The sequence below is a fragment of the Ochlerotatus camptorhynchus genome, unplaced genomic scaffold (assembly GCF_037179485.1).
Source record: "Ochlerotatus camptorhynchus isolate MF236.1 unplaced genomic scaffold, CSIRO-AGI_Acam_v1.1 ptg000248l, whole genome shotgun sequence".
NCBI lineage: Eukaryota > Metazoa > Arthropoda > Insecta > Diptera > Culicidae > Ochlerotatus > Ochlerotatus camptorhynchus.
In genome coordinates, this window is record NW_027040738.1 from 2,121,182 (window position 1) to 2,137,971 (window position 16,790).

Here is a 16,790-nt window from a genome sequence, read left to right on the forward strand (position 1 = left end):
AGTGAAATATCATAAGTGTAAACACACCAATACCGCACCCAGAGAGAGCGTTTCTTCAACAACACAATTGCTTACTACCTCCGACACACCACCGAGCACGTAATTCTCGCAGGCGATTTTAATTGACTACTTTGTCAAGTAGTTTTGACGTGACTTTCTACCAGCGCTTCCATAAAACTGGACCAACTAATTTCTATTCACAAATGATGGCTACTTTTCTCGTTGTTCTAGAAGAAAAAATCTCAAAATTATGCTTTATTTCAAAGTTCGAGTGGTAGTAAACGTCATTTTAACTGTCCGAATGAAGTTGTTAATTGTGTGCTGCGACAATGGGATGCAACCGAGGATGTAACGGGGTACAATACGAGTCCGTCTCTCCAGGCAGCTCCAGTTGCAGCTGCATGACGTGTGGATAATGCTACGCCCAGAGATTCTGGCCATACACACATTTCGGCCAATTCTTCTTCAAGACTAGATCGTATCTATTAGCGAATTTGTTTATTATTCAGTTCCAACCTTGATCGGGTATCAAGATCGGGTCTGCTTGTATTCTGGAAAACGTCAGTTTGATCGTTTGTTTTGACGTAGACTACGTCTTACGGGAAGGTACTGGGGGTAAATCTAAAATCTAAAATTGCGACCGTCACGAAAAGATGTAAGGTTTTGAACGCTTATAATTTTGTCATTTATAAATGAAATTGAAATTCAAATACACCAATCGATATGAAATAACTCTCACAATCTGCTACAATAAATGTTTTTCTAATTTTCTCAAAAAATCGTAGAAAATGTACAAAAAAAGTGTTAATTTTATAAATGTTCCAATGAAATAAACGTTCTCCCCAAACCAAGTCGTCATAATCGAGTACCATTTGGTAGCGTATATAATATAATCATCCTATAACAACAACCTAAAAAGAATTGACGTTAATTTTTTCGTCCGCCAAAAGAGCCAAACATTCAAGTTGAAAGAAAATTTGCAGGTCCATGTATGCTGTACCTCTCACAGCTACAAAATAGTGTAAAACATGTCTGGTACCTCTTTATTTGCAATTAGATTAACATCTGAAGTCCATCCTTTTTTACATATTCTGCACAATAGATACAGGGGCGGAACTTAGATAGTAGTTGTATTTATTTTTTTCTGCAGAATATGTAAAAAAGTCCCTCCTTTTCGGATGTTGTATACAAATTACAGATGCATAACTGTAAGAACTGTCAAAATTATATGAGTTTACAGGCTAGTATTCGTTAGATTCTGCTTGGCGAACTGAATTTTGATGATTTTGGACCGTCTCTGTGTTTAAGTGGGATCCAGAGGGACGGTAAAAAATCATTTACATCTTTAAGTAAAGCTTTACATTGTTGTTTGTTACCAAATTCATGCACCAAGTGGATTAGCGAGTTTCTGGGTGGTGCTGTGTTTAGTTCGGTCCAACAAAAATTAAACCTCTGAAAATGGGTTGGAGCGTCTTAGTGTAAATTCATGAAGTTAACAGATATATTTCTGAATACTTGTAGTTCTAGTTCCTCATTATGTGCTTAAGAGGCGGATAAATTCCTACGCTAAGCTATCCAATGAACATTTAGAATTATGATCCTGCTTGGTTGGACGAATTTTTGATTGCTTGAAGTAGCAAATTATGATTAAATATTGAACATGGACCAAACTTTCTAATTTTGTGAAAGACCAACTCTGAATATCAAATTTTCGATTATGCTGCTGGAAAAAAAGTAAGGGGGCAATCCCAAGTAACCAAAAAGCCTGCTTAGTAATAATCAAAATAATAATGCGCCAAAGCCCTATATTAGTCGTATATAAGCTTTTTAAACAAAATCAATTCAAATTAACGGGCTTATTGGTTACCTCCCAAGTAACAAATTGGGATTTATGAGGGTACTGTAGACCATGATTTAGACTTGTAGAGTGCTTTAAAACCTCAATAAAACTTGCAATGTTACTTGGGCTGGAATGTGCAATACATGCTTGTGAACGATTTCCCACCGGAGGTATCCCACTGCGATCAAGCGTTTGGTTAAACGTGTTATCCATAAAAAATGTTCAACGGAGATGTGATGGGCATCTCAAGTAAATTGAAAGTTTTATCGAGGTTTTATATCCTTCTACAAGTCTAAATCATGATCTACAGAACCCTCATAAAACCCAAATTGTTACTTGGGCATTGAAGTGTGCACGGGGAATATATTTTATAACGGAGGATTAAAGACAAGTGTTTCATATGCGGAAACGTAGTCTACGTCAACCATGCGGTCGTGTATTGTACACAACCCCACCAACTTTTTAAAACCTAGCTCAGGTTGAGGTTCGCACTGACAAAAAGTTCGGTTTCGCACCCGATAATGAACAAATTCGCTGCATGTTCACAAATTCATGTCAGCAGAGGATTGTGTTATCAGCTGCGAACCGTGCATACAAACGTATGCTCATTCATCGATCACATAGCAGTGACTTTGCGAGTGTGTTTACCTCACCTAGGTCAAGCACAAGGACGCGGCTTCGTCCCTATCTCCTCACCAACGAAAACATAGTGATGTTCCAGACAAGTTGGCAATTTTGGACAGGCCAAAAACGCAATTAACGAGGGCTGGCGTACGGTAAGCCAAAAACTGCTAGTTTCTTCCGCTGGAAATCCAAACAAGCTTATGACGATTTTCATCATGCGGAGCTGCAACGGGCCTACGACAGTTACTATGCAAATCCGGACATGCTCGCAACTATCAACCGTCTCAAGGAAGAGAGCTCAGCTGAGATGTTTCACACAAGCCTTTGTTCGTATACACGATCATAGACAGCGCCGTGTGTACTCTGATTGGGTTTTGGAGCAGTAGGAAACAGACCCTGATTTTGCCCGAAAAATCTTCTTCAGCGGCGAGGTCCATTTCTGGATGAACGGGTATGTGAACAAGCAGAATTGTCGAATTTGGGACAAAGTCACACGAGGTCCACCAAGTGGCAATGTATCCCAAGAAAGTCACTGTTTGGTGTGCATTTAGGGCCGGAGGCGTCATCGGTCCCTATTTCTTCGAAAACGACACTGGCAAGGCTATCACTGTCACCGTCTTCTGGGCTAAAGTAAACGATATGGATGTGAGCGATATTTGGTTCCAACAGGACGGTGCAACGTGCCATACAGCGCACGTAACAGTCGATATTCTGCATGTGCGATTTCCGGGCATGGTTATTTCGCGCGGAGGCGATGTCAACTGGCCACCAAGATCGTGTGATTTAACCCCGATAGACTTTTTCTTGTGGGGTTATGTTAAGTCGCAGGTCTATGTCAAGAAGCCGCAAACCATCGATGCCCTCAAAGCCAACATTACTCAAGCCCGATTTGTGCACCAGAGTCATGGAAAATTTGACCTCTCGGATGCACGCCACCAAGCGAAGCCGAGGTGGCCATTTGAACGATGTCTTATTCCATACGTAATGGTATTGATGGGCGATTTTCAATAATCCAAAAGCAGCGGCAATCTTCGATGACAGCTGGTTAACAGCGAAGTAATACCCGCAAAGTTCCTCAACATCAAAGAATGACTCTTACATAAGCATTACTATGGAATCACCAAAAACATACTGTTTAAAAATCAAGTGACTCCATGCTCTTGTATCACCCAAGGTGTTCTCAATATGAAAGGTGCTCCCAACTGCTCACTTTGAAGATAAAGCAAAAGTAGGAAGCGGTAAACAGTGGAATAAGAAAGGTGAAAGAGACATACAATTTGCTCACGCACACTCAAGATGCTGATTGGGTGACATGCTGAGTCAGCTGTTAAATGTTTGTAAGCAGAATATACACCACCGCACTACAAGAATAATAATTATTATTATTTGACTAGCAATGTCAATTTGATTATCGGAACACCTTTCATCTCATAAACATCTTGAACTTTCCCAGAATAATCATTTGTTTATTTATTTACGTTTTGTTTTGGATATTCGTCTGCCCGTAGTTTAAGAATATTGTGCGAGTATCAACACGAAAAATGAGTGATTCTGAAAGTGTATCCTAATTAAAATTCGAAAACAATGCAAAAGAAAGTGGAGGTCGAGATGGATATTCAGATCCACTCAAAATCGATTACGATATAAGCCTAGATTCGGCTGGAAAAGCATCCGATTTCTCCCAGGAGTTCTACAATGAAGAATACCTTCTGGATGTGGAACCAGAACCAGCACCAGTGGTCTCATTGATGGATGAATTGGAACCCGTAGCTTCAACATCTTAAACAAAGGTATTTCGCATTGAATGATTTTATCTGTAACTTGAATCATAGCGTGTGTTTTGTTTTTGATTCAGAGAAAGTACCCGGATACTGAGCGTCCCGCATCAAAAAAACACAAACGCTTCAAGATCCAGAAAAATCAAGATCGTTGTGGATCCCCTGGTGTGGGAGGCAATAGTGCCGATGATGTTGTCAGACAAATATGGATCTACTGTTCGAAGTTTGTGCACCGGGCGGCTGTTTTCCATGACACCATTCACGAGAGTATGGAGGCAGAGACTAGTGCCTCTTTTGCAAAAGTGTCGTGGGACGAAGAAGCTCTATGCTATGAGAACTGCGACAACTTTCTGATTTTTCAAGACAAAACTAGCAAACGTAGTTTTGGTCCAGCGAAGGTCGATGAAGCAATGCTGCAAAGGAAATCACTGTTGTAGTGTACAGGTATTCAGACTCTGTAACAAGTCTTCACAGGTGGAACTTATTGGAACAGAGCTTGATACGGCCTTTGGAAAAAGACCGCGCTGGAGCAGAGTCTTTGGTTTCCGTGAATAAGATCAAGGCTGAGCTTAAAGTAAATCATGGACAGTACTTGAGCGGCGACGATGTAAACTGGGGTTGCTGGGCTAGCTGGATTGCTACAAAGCCAGTTGACGTCAGAGAAAAACTGATGCACGAGACACCCCCTGAACATCTGATCAGCCTGTTTAGCTCTGTACCAGTCCACAGTGACACTCTATTGGAAAAAGCTCGCCTTGATCTACAGATCGCAAACAATATCAACAATGCCTACAGCAGGATTTTGAGAGACCTGAAAAATGACCGTGCTGTCATGGGAAAAAGGATTGGATTAATGGAGGATAAGCAAAGAGAATATGCAGAGATGCTACAGGCCATGAATAACTCCGTCGCAGCGAAGGAGAATCGCTATTCCATGGAGCTAGCCAAAACTGTGAGTGATTGCATCGATGTTGACCATGCATAGGCTGCGATTGACTCCGATTTTTTTATGTTTCCGAATGCTCGAATAAAATTATCAATGAAAACATTTTCGTAATGAGTATTTTATTACACAAAATCACATATCAGAAATTACTTAATCAGTTCACCAGCACTAGTCAGATTCACATCGAAAATCCAATGTCTCTCATGTTTTGGCCCAATCCAACACTAGGATCAAAAGTTCCCCCAGGTAGATACCCGCACTTTCGGAAAATATTCACACAGCTTCTGTCTTTGAAATCATTCAAAGCTTTTGCTATCGTTATTGCAATATCCTTGGAACTATTTTCCACGTATGTCCGTCTCAGATATGCCTTCAAACAGCCGAAGACCAATTCAATAGGGTTAAAAAAGGGTGCGTACGCCGGCAGAAAGATGACTACGATTCCCAATGAACGAAGGTATTCCGTTATGGATCGGTGGCAATGGATTCTGGCCCCGTCGAGTATCCATACGGAATATGCTCCGGGATGTCTTCACTTTTCCAGATCCTATTAGCTGTCGAACACAATTGAAAAAATATAGCTCGTGTGAATGTACCTTCCGTTGAAAAAGTTTCCAGTATTCCATTGACACCGAGGAAGCTTAGAAGGGATCAACGTGGACGTCTCACAAATTCTCCTCTGTACACTAGCTTTTCACCAACCTTAGCATAACCTTTAGTGCGAAGTATGCTCCTATTGTCGCATGAGACCTCATCCAAGAATAGTAAATTGTGAATATCCCAGCTGGTCTCATTCAATTCAGTAAAAAAGCGATAGATCTCCTCCTGCCGTAGTTGGATTGCACGTCGTTCTAGGACCTTCCAGGTATAACCTTCTGATAGACGAATTCTACTGATGGAGGCGGTGCTGATAGATTTATGATTAAAATATGAAAATATTGCATGAATTTGTGTTTCGCTTCATAGAGTTACATAACCGGATTCATTTTGTACAGATTAATTAGCCACGTTCTTTCCTCGGCTCCAAAACGAAGGAAAACTTTAGCTTTTTCCTTTCGGGAAAAAACCTTGTTCTGCTCGTACAATGTAATCCAGTCTGAGATTGTCGACGGATGTTTCGCATATATTTTTGCCAGCTGGCTTTTTTAAGGCCCAAAAAGTAGAACCCGTATAAACAATGATATACGGTGTTGGAGGATGCATGTTGATGTGAAACTCTCTCCTGAATATCGGCCATAGCCTTGACGTTGAATAAATAATTATTGAAATCTAATCTACGAATCAGGAGCAGTCTATCTGCGTATCAACTCCACGTTAGGTTTTGATTATTTATCAAAAGAAAAAAACTCAACTGAAAAGCAACAATGGCTTTGAGGTTGCGGCTGTCATGCGAGTATATTGACAAGCGCATTATAATCGCCGCCAGACTCTAATAAATTATAAGCGGCGCAATACATGTTTTCGTGAAGACTGATAAAAACTCTGTGAACTCGCACCTTTAGCTTGTCGAACTTGGAAGGAGTCATTTTCGCCACCCCCTCACTACGTCCCTGGATCCGAGTATTCTGGAATTTTTCAATTAGACGCTTCCGGCAAGCAGCGTTTTCGCGGCTTGCTGTTTATCCATGAGTGCTTAATTTAGCGCAACCGTTATACAGATTTGTGAGGTGAATTTTGATAATGGGGGGGGGGGGGGGGTTTGGTTTGTCCTTCATTTCAGTCCTAATGTTTTTGACGTAGGACTACGTCTGTGATTTCTATATGGGGGTACACTTTGTGGAAACCGAAAATGGAACATGTAACGAAATTATGAAAGATTTTGAACGTCAATAACTCAGCTGCCCCTGGACCAATTTCAATAATTTTATCACCAATCGATCATACATATTTCTATGCATCTACTTCAAAATGTCGCTATTTTAAATTGAACGAATGTGCAACTGTTGCTATGATAATTAAAATTATCACCAATTGCCTGCGAAAAGCGATTTCCCTAACACAGATTTCAAAGTTGAATTCCATCCGGTCTCACCAAATGGTGATTATTCAATCACTGCGTGGTGAGTGGTGGTGTTCTCCAGTACACGATACAACGAAAGGCTTCCCGCAAGCAGCTAGCTATCAAGGCTGCCCTCAACCGCTGATTGGATTCAGTCCGGTCGTCGGCATCAGCAGCAGCATCCATAGAAGGAGGAATAAGCCGCACCGCTATTGATCGGAATCAGTAGCTCTGCGTGAGTCGCTGTGGGCCATCTATGCCAAGCGCATCATACTAAAGAGTATAAACAGAGAGAATCCCGCTCAAAGTCCTATTCGTACACAAAACACAAGCTCCTGCTGCAGTTAACAAACAACATTTATTATATAAAACCACGTAGTCCTACGTCACCATTTTGCACAACCCCATAGGGCTGTCCTTTGTAGTTTTTTTTATTCTTGGTGTCTCCAAAGTCCAATGGAAATACACCTTTGGAATGGAAACCACCAATCGCTGTGAGGTTAAGCTACTGGAGCTAAGTGGAGAGTTTCGTATTTACAACCTTAACCAACAACACCCGTAACCGGAAAAACGGATAATACCCAGACAAAGTCCTCTCGTAGTTGCAATTAAATAAGGTAAATTTATAACCACATAGATTTTCATTTCAAATCGTTATCCTGTACGCTGTTCAGACCATGCATTTGCTTTACATTGCGCTCAGTTCTGTGTTTTTTCATTAAGGTAATAGCTGTTCCGCACAGTTATCGGTCACATGGTAAACACATCCCCGTACCCAGTGCTATCAACATGTGTTTTGTTTGCGAATTCAGTCGAATATAAATTTTGGGTTTTGCTTCAACCAACAGGAAGCGCTTCGAATGTCCAGCGAGCAAATTACTCTTTATAATCTCAGATATCTCACAGCTCCAATTAAATGCAACCTCAGTAATGATACTGCACCTCCCTCCGGGGTTGAAATTATATTACAGTCCACCGCCGCAGTGAAGAGAGGACCGTAACCGGCACATCATGGGACATTTTTTTTTCTACTGTCTCGCCCCCTGCAGCTTCGAAATGCGATGCTCGGGTGTTATTATCCAAGCAATACTTTTTTAACAACTGTCCCCGCTCTCGGAAAGCTCGCTACTCGTTACTCTTTTTGTTGTGTTTTGCAGATTGAACCACCATCACGGATGGCCTTCTCCGACGACAGACCTGAATTAGGCCACTTAACCTTCCTTGCCGACCTCTTTCTTCGAGTATTTTTTTGCATTCAACTGTTATGCAAGATAATGTGCAACAGATATGCAACGGACTGAATAAAGACGATGACGCGCGATTTAAAACAAAAAGGAAATCCTCTCTCTCTACATATCTCTTGAGTTTAACCTCTACCCTATCATGAGCATCACGTGCCTTTTAAGTTCGATGCTAAGCTTTCGAGATGGGATAGTGGACTTGAGTAAAAAAGAGTAAGTAGGGTACAATGGTGCAAAACGCACCGTTTGAACAAAATCGCCAACTGCTTGCGTATGGAAGCTGAAATCAAGAAGAAAGTAATTGAGTATGAATTATTCCACATTTTGCCCCCAATTAGACTTCAAATTTATTTTGTCACACCACAAAATGTTCACACCGTTTTCAGCTTACATTGCTGTTTACAGTAGCGAAGGTGCATTCCAGGGTGGCGTATCAAAAAATCGGTAGCTATTCCTTTTATATTTTTATGTGTGAACGTATTTTTTCATCCATCGAATTTTTTCACGTGAGCCTCAAAACCAAAGCAACCCGCAATATTACATTATTTTTACGAAGATCGAATGATTTCAAACTCGAAAAATGATGATTTTTTCATGATTTGTATGGCACTTTGACGAAGGACTACGTCTGTGATTTCTATATGGGTGGTACACTTTGTGAAAATCGAAAATGGAACATGTAACAAAATTATGAAAGATTTTGAACGTTAATAACTCAGCTGCCCCTGGACCAATTTAAATAATCTTATCACCAATCAATCAGAAATATTTCTACGCATCTGTTAAATTTGATACTTTATTATTTTTTTTTTCAAAATGTCACTTTTGAAAATTACACGAATGTGCAACTGTTGCTATGATAATTAAAATTATCACCGATTGCCTGCGAAGAGCGATTTCCCTAATACAGATTTGAAAGTTGAATTCCATCCGGTTTCACCAAACGGTGTTTATTCAATCACCGCGTGGTGAGTGGTAGTGTTCTCCAGTACACAACGAAATTCCTACACAAAACACAAGCTCCTGCTGCAGTTAACAAATAAGATTTATTATATAATACCACGTAGTCTTACGTCACCATTGCATACAACCCCTTAGAGCTGTCCCTTGTAGTTTGTTTAAAAATCGATTCTAAATTAATAGCGAGATAAAACGCCTGATTCACGGTGAAACATGCACCACAAAATAGGGGTAAAATTCACCGCTTGATAGAGACAAACCATAACCTTCAAATAGAAAATACAAATGCATGAGATATTTCAAAGGATTATTCCTTTATTCTACATCATCAGAAATAAGGTATCAATAGAATGTCAAACTGTTTTTCATACAGTAAAACATCTGACAATATGCAACACGTGAATTTGTAGTCGATGATTTTAACAACTGTGTCATTTTTTGCACAAAATACATTTTTTTAAAGATTCAATATGTGATTTCATGATCAGGAATTATTTGCGTAACCTCCAGATGAAAAAAGCATCGTCTCCCGGAAAAGGCATCTGAGGAAAAGTTATCGATGTTTTTTCTACAAGTGGGCATTTTACCCCAGGGGTGCATTATGGGCTTTCTCCCCCTACTTGGTATGGAGAGAGGTGTTGCAATGCGAATGGGAAGGGTAGAGCCGATTTAATACGTTCCCGGTTTGGCCTCGAATTGGAGGATGTGACAAGTGTTTACACGCTAGCAGGGCCTTCGTGACGAGGAGAAAATTTTTAACTGACTCTGAAATTGACTTTTATCATCAAGAAATACGGTCGGATTATGAATTGATCTGGAACGCCATTTGTCAAGTTTCAACTAAGATTGGCCTAAATAGCCATAGCCAGCCTGTTCCATCGAAATTAAATACTGAGTTCAGATGTCTTGCAAATTTTACTAACATATTTTCGAGGGCATGTTCAGAGGGCGCGCTGCCCAACGTGCGGCCCACGGGCCGGACGTGGTATCTGGATCTCAGCAATGATTTCATTCTAGTCCAAAAAAGGATCAAAGTAGGCTACGGATGGAATCGGACGCACTTTTTCAGCTGCAGCGACGTTTAAGTGAAAATATTTTGACGTAGGGCTACGTCTTTCGGGAAGGGTGCCAATCCAAGGGAAATGCCACAAAATTTGGTCAGACTTAAAATGCCTATACCTTGGTCAATAATCAATGGTTTTTGATGATTTATATGTCGATCGATTTGGAAGTTTTATAAGATTTGTGTGGTGTGTCACAAATTTTAAAAGTTAAATATTTAATTAGCTAAAAATTATGAAATATTTAAACATTCAAATTTCTCATACATTTTCTTCGACCGCATGGTGCTCACTCCTAACACAGCCATCAGAAAGTTGGTCCCCAACAACACAAGCCGAAGTCGCATAACCATTCAGCGTTGCACGTTGGACGGATCGACCTCGAACTTGTTCGCTGCAGCGTGTACATCGTAGCATTTTTTCTATTCATTCCCCTGCATCAGCTAAATACAGAAAAAAGGAGGGGCATAGAATGATAATCCAAATGCGTAAACGAAACGTAGGAAATTTGACTGCAGTCATCGTTTGGCTGCCGAGTGATAAACAAGGGTGTTCGTTGCGTTTCACACTGAAAACTAAACTTGCTCAGAGAGTGAATAACTTTAACTCAGTTGTGAGTCACTTTTACTCATTCGTAGGAAATTTTTTTCTTAAAGCAATGTATTTAGCTTGCCATCTCGGCTAGAAATTGTATATTGGATAGTCAAGCTCAGTGTACAATTTGCACCGAATTTCATGTGTTATTAGGATGGACAATACCTATCGCATAAATTTACTCACCATGCAGCGCTAGTAACATTTGATTCAAAAGACTTGCTTAAGCAGTCTACATTCACTAAAAACGAAACTAACTCAGAGAGTGAGCCACTTTTACGTAGGTTACTCATGAGCTGAGCGACCAACGCTTTTAGAAATGTATCCTTACGAATGAGCAAAAGTTACTCACTCTCTGAGTTAGTTTTGTTTTCTGTGTTTCGACTAGATAGGAGATTGCTATCTCCAGTAATATTATTCAGATGGATACGACCTATTTTGTACTGGACACAGGGTGACCGGAAACTCTAGATCACCGGAAGAAGTCCGTGAATTTAGATTATTGAACCAGTAAAAAACTTCGTCCTTTTTTTGGAAAATAGTAATCTTCTTAACTACTAGATTTTCCGGATACAATCACTTCGAAGAACTTATTCGATAATTTTAATTAGAATACCAAAGGAACTTAGAGGAAATTTTAGAATGAGTTCTAGAGATAATGAGGTATGTAAGATACAAATTCCAATGGAGTTTTTGGAAGTATTTATATAGAGTTTTTACTACAACGCCAAGTCAATTGTTTAAGTTCAAAGTAGAATTATTTGGTGGTTCTGTGTGAAATAACATGACAATTGTAAAGAGGATTACAGGGTAATATCTAATGCTTATTCTAAATAAATTCCGAGAAGAATGTAAAGAGAGTTCTTATGAGAACTTTAAAGAAATTCCGAGAGCATTGAATTCTGAGGGAATTAGAAAAATAATTTCAAGTGAATTCTAATGAAAGTTCGAAGGGACATCCGTGAAACATATTAATGGTTTCGAATTTTCAATTAAATGTCTAAACCATTTTTTGGTCATTTATATACTTACTTCGAAAAAATCATATAAATTTAGGTCCTCTGAGACTGTCATATACGAGTGTCAATTTTGACATAAAATAGAGACATAACAGACGTGAAATTCAACTCAATCAAACGTACTTCTCACCGAGTAACGAACTTTTCAGTCTCGGAGCACTTAATTTTACATGAAATATTGGTTTACGTCTGATTCTTTTTGTCAAAGATGGATTCCGTCACGTTTAAAATCAGTTATTTCTAAGTGTGTATATTTGAATGGAACAGCAAAATAATCTCGTAGTTCTACGTCAACAATGCGGTCGTGCTTTGGACACAACCCTCAACTTTTTATTTTTTTTTTTTCGAACCTAACGAAACAATTTTTTTTATGGTTGCTTTGATTTTCACATTTGTTGGGACGCTTCGCAAAGATAATTGGTTTTGCTGCATAATTGGGCTCCTCGGGTGGATAAGAAATGATCGTCGTTGACTCGTTTTTTCGGTCGATTAAAAAGGAAAACGCTTTGGGAAAAAAGTTGTTGGTTGTCGCTTTCCGAAGTCCTGAGGATGTGTTGTGAGAAAGAAAGCGGATTTTTGATGAAAGCAGCACCTCGAAGAAATTTAATACCCCGTTCACATTTGTTACCGGTTGGTACAATTGGATTCAATTGGTGTAAGAGTAGGGTCAGTGTTGTGAAGAGAGATAGCTCCATAACGTCATTTCTAAAGTGACCGATAAGGTAGGGCGATGATGGAGGTGTTTTGCTGCATGGGCGAAGCGACCACTGTCCACTGAACCACCACCGACCTGTCATAGCGTAGTGAGAGACGGAAACTAGCTACGGTGAAGCTGAGAGTCGATGAGGAGGTGAGAGATGGTTCGGCCGAGAGAGAGGGATGATAGGGAGTGTGTTGCTGACTGTGGTACGAGATAGTTGGAATTACACGAGGAGTGTTGAGAGACTGGAAAAAAACGTACCCGGAAAAGAGGAGAAAGTGCGTCGATCACGGTGGAGGACTTAACCGATCAGGATCCGGCCGTCATCATCTGGCCGACGCCATCTAGCCAACCCTATCCGGCCATCGAGATTTGGCCATCGCGCTTCGGCTATCACCCTTCGGCCATAGCGGTGCTCCATTGTTGGCCTCGTGTTGAAATCTCGCCGTCGCCATCTCGCCACTGCAATCTGGTAGCCGAAATCCGGCTCCCGAACTCCTGTCACAACCGCAATCCGGCAACTGCAATCCGGCCGTCACAATCCGGCCGCTGCAATCTGGTCGTCGAAACACGGCCGCCGAACTTCTGTCACTACAATCCGGCAACCACAATCCGGCAACCGCAATCCGGAAACCGCAATCTGGCAGCTGCAATCCAGCCGTCGCAATCCGGCCGTCGCAATCCGGCCGTCGCAATCCGGCCGCTGCAATCCGGCCGCTGCAATCCGGCCGCTGCAATCCGGCCGCTGCAATCCGGCCGCTGCAATCCGGCCGCTGCAATCCGGCCGCCGAAATCCGGCCGCCGAAATCCGGCCGCCGAAATCCTGTAACTACAATCCGGCCGCTGCAATCTGGCCGCTGAAATCCGGTCACCACAATCTGGCAACCGCAAACTATCCGGCCACCACCATCCGGCCACCGCCATCCGGCCACCACCATCCGGCCACCACCATCCAGCCACTGCTCTCTGGCTGTTCCACTCCTCCATCGGGACAGCCCACGCCGACTCGCACACTAGAACCGATAGATCCACCCAATAAACATAACCAAGGTAAATTAATTCATTGCGATAGTTAGGACAGCTTACACCGAAAATTCCCCCTCGCCGACAAATCCTGGGACCCGGGAACAAAAGAGGCCTTTGGTGCCCACCCCAGTGGCTGCCGACAGGCTTAGACCAGCAGCTAGGGGTCTAGGCACGTCCCCTTCTGGGACGGCGCATAATCTCCCGGGGTCCAACAAATAAAGAGTTTCACATTACAACGTATATCACGTGATATACGCTCTCTTGCAATGAGCACTTATACATCTAGTTTTCACTGGAAATCCTATGTATCAGTGCTCATTGCAAGACAGTCTATATTACGTGATATAGGCTGTAATGTGAACGGGGTATAAAGCAACGGAAGTGAAAAGTCCTTTTCTAGGACCCTGCCGGATGTAGCATGCCGGATGGCATGTAGCTTTTGCGAAAATCGTTTAGCTTACCGTAGAACTTTCGTGTGTCGTTTAAGCAGCACATGCTGTGCCACAGAATGAGGACTTGGACGATCCAGTGGATAGTGACATGGGTTAGAGGATCAAATTAACATGGTGAGACCTGTCCAAATACTCCAAATACCAAAACTAAACTAAATACGTGCCAGGATCAGTGAAGCAAAATATCATGACACTCACTCGATACTCGTCAACGCATCAACCGACTATCGCTGACAGAACGATTTGTCACGCAATAAGAGGTAGAGCCATGGTAAGCAACAATCACCAGTAATGGTCGCTGCTCACAGGCAAAACATAACAATCGCTGCTGATGCTGTAAAGCACAACGAAAACAGTGGAGACTTCTGCTGATGCTGTAAAACACAACGAAAACAGTGGAGACTTCTGCAGTACGATGGTGAGAAAAGGCGAAACGACAGGAGAAAATGAAAACAATGCCTACGCATTCCAAGTTCGACACGCGCGACGGTGTGAATTACAAACAAAACGAGCACAGATGAGTGTCGTGATTGTCGGGAATGACCAGATCGGTGATGAATCACCACCGAAAACAACATTCACCAGTTGCTTTTTACTTCTTCCGTCATTTTGTGGGATGGTCATGGAGAGTGCTTCGACAAGCACATTGATAGGAATGTACCAAGCGTTACTGTAGTGCTTACAAAACTCCCAAATAAAACTCCGATTTCAAATAGCTTTCATTCGGTCACTCTACTCACCTCCAGGGTTGCCAATCTCACTGCTCATCAGTCGAATACAGTTTTTCCGAGGGACAACCCATATTACGCTAAGGTAGAACCTAAAGAGCCTAAATATATAAAGAGGCGACATGTCAAAATTGGAACAATCGATTGTCTGTCAAAGTCATAGGAAAAGTCATTCCAATCGAGCAGAAGACCTGTGAAATGGATAAGATGTCGTCTCTTTATAAATTCAGGCTCTTTAGTAGAACCCTACAACCCCAAGGCACGTTCCGTTTTTCAGCCGCCAGCAAAGAAGGTGCGAGTGGTGGAGACACTGCACAGTGGTCCAGAATGCAGATTTAGGTGGAATGATATGTTTTGAGCCTGAAATTGAAACTTTAGACTAAAAGTCTCTTCTACAAAGTTGTTCCTTATAGTTAGGGCCTCATTTTTATGACAATGATTTCTAGGGTGGTTCCTATTATCATTAAAATCAAAAATCTAACTTTTTTGCTTGAATAAATTAAGGTATACATTCTTCCGCAAAGTTATAGCTGACATACAGGTTGGTCAAAAGCGCACTACAGCCATAGAGGTAACTCTAAGACTAGTAGGTCCCGAAGAAACGTGCTCAACTTTTTGGTTCAGCTCTGCTACTATCTTCGGTCCCAAGCTAATCGATTCACCCCTCGAAACATCCACTCATTTTATCTGTCAAACTTGCATAGCGAATCAAAACAAACATAGTGTAGTACTAGAATTTTGATTAGAATGGGGTACGTAATCGATTTGCTTGGGACCAATAGGCTAGTCAAGCAGTGAGCCAATTTTAAATCGTTAGTTTCGTATTGATTGTTGCTACAGCCGAGTTTTTTGCTGTTGACGGCGGTCAGCAGTGTCTCTTAGGAGACCTGACATCGAAGCAACTAGGGGTGCTTAAAGTGAGGCGGAACGAACACAACCATTTGCTAAAATCTCGGAGGTACGGGTTATGATACATATGGATCCTAATGAAGCCTGTTTTCCAACCGCTGAGAAAAGTGCCAATTCCACTCGAGAGCACAGTAAACCGAAAGCTCGAACAGCTTCTTGCCCGGGATATCATTGAGGCGAAAACTGAACCATCCACATCACCGCTAGTTGTTGTTGGGAAGTCGAACGGAGAGTCAATGAAGCAGTTTTACGGGAGCGACATCCAAAGCCGGTGGTAGAGGAGTATTTGGCACGGCTAGGGAAGAATTTTTTTTTTGTTTATTAATTTATTTGATAAGGCTCAACCGAATTAACTTTACAGAGCCGAGGATTCTTGGTCACTATACAATACATCTTAAAACTATAGTCAAAAGGTACAACACAATAAACATTTTATCTTCCGCTATCCAATAAGCCTCCTCCACGAGAACGGGAGCCGCTTCCAGTGGTTTACTTGTATGGCAGAGCCAACGAGGGTCAGAGCACTTCCATTGCAGCAATGGACGCAAAACGTGGTCAGCACTCACACATTCATCACGAAACGGTTGTTTTCCAAAGTCGACGACGCATCGAGTGAAAGAACTGCTGATGAAGAACAATGAGGAGGACCACACAATGGTTGCTGCCGAGAAAACAGACGATCGCGTAGCACACATCGAGAGTGGCCTGCTTTTGTCGACAGCCGAGTGAACACTGAAGGGAAGAATATGATTCGAAGCAAATTAGACATACGTGAAGCATTTATTCAAGTAGAACTGGCTCCAGAATCTCGCGACGTGACAACTTTCATCACAAGCAAATGCCTGTTCCGATTTCAAGTGTCTGCCTTTCAGTTTAGCGACGGCTCCGGAGGCATTTCAAAGAACAATGGATG

General features: G+C 41.7%; 1 protein-coding gene and 2 pseudogenes across 1 annotated transcript in view; 1 reads left to right on the top strand and 2 right to left on the bottom strand.

The window, feature by feature from the left end:
• The window catches only part of LOC135704812 (RYamide receptor-like), a 409,469-nt gene that overhangs the window by 72,104 nt on the left and 320,575 nt on the right, over positions 1–16,790 (bottom strand). The gene's annotated exons all lie outside the window — the stretch shown is intronic.
• Positions 2,978–5,227, top strand: LOC135704823 (uncharacterized; annotated as a pseudogene).
• LOC135704824 (uncharacterized) lies at positions 5,367–6,425 on the bottom strand (annotated as a pseudogene).